Genomic DNA, 1081 nt, shown 5'->3' with positions numbered 1-1081 from the left:
TATTCAGAAAAGTTATTTGAAAGTAACTGACAAGATGTTTACCCCGGCAGAGTATTTATCATTGTTTGTTACACTGACATTTTTATTAATTGCACTGTCTTCTTAAAATGACCTACTTAGATGGTCAGTTTTATGGCAATGCTCTTACAGAAGAACTAAAACAATTAGATAGATGATAGATAGATAGATAGATAGATAGATGATAGATTATTGATAGAGAGATTAGTCAGCAAATAGACTAACAATACGGACTGTGATTTCATAATATCAGGAAAGGAAGTAGGCATCTGGTTTGAGGTTATGTGGGTTTAATGATCAGATAAAGATCCTACTACAAAGAAATTGCAGAGGAGTAATTTCTATTGTAAAGCAAAGTCCATAATGGTAAGGAATTTGCTTTATTGGGTGTTCTTCCCTGGTACTCAGAATATCTGGCATAAAATAGACATTCAGTAAAATTTTACTGAGAAAATAATACGAAGATGCATATGCAAGAAGCAGCTTTGGTAGAGGTAAGTTATTTTCAATGCTGTTGTATATTAGTTAAATATCTTTTTCATTAAAGGAATAATGCATTTACTCCAAACTTGTAAATTTGCTCAATGTATAGCATTTGGGGAAGAAAGAATAATACAGATGGATACAACAAGATCCACTTATAACTTCAAAATTCTAAAAATAAAAACCATAAAAATTTAGATATATGTTTATTTTCTATGACATAAAATATTATTAAAATAATTGCATTTTATTTTGTATCATAATCCTATCTGACCGAAAACCAGAGAGACTAGGGTATCCTAGCTGTCTGAGTATCCAGCCAGCAGTATTTTACACTTGATCTTAGCCAAAAGGCCGAGAAGCGATCAGCCAGCAGTATTTTAAAGGAATGACATACTATATTTATTCCATGTCAGGCACTATTACAGGTGACTGGACCCTGCACTACTTAAGAAACATTGCTATTCCTAAAAGACTCTAAAACATCAGCTGGGTAGGTGACATAGTTAGCTAGTTCACTGGCCACACAAGCATACAGACTTGGCTCTGATCCATAGGACCCACGTAAAGTTAGACCCTT

At 33.4% G+C, this 1081-nt stretch overlaps 1 pseudogene; it reads right to left on the bottom strand.

Annotated features, from left to right (window-relative positions):
• Positions 1–688: 688 nt before the first annotated feature.
• Positions 689–867, bottom strand: LOC116886775 (annotated as a pseudogene).
• Between the last annotated feature and the right edge of the window lie 214 nt (positions 868–1081).

This window comes from Rattus rattus, chromosome 17 (assembly GCF_011064425.1).
Source record: "Rattus rattus isolate New Zealand chromosome 17, Rrattus_CSIRO_v1, whole genome shotgun sequence".
NCBI classification, from domain to species: Eukaryota; Metazoa; Chordata; class Mammalia; order Rodentia; family Muridae; genus Rattus; species Rattus rattus.
This window is presented reverse-complemented; position numbering and strand designations above follow the sequence as displayed.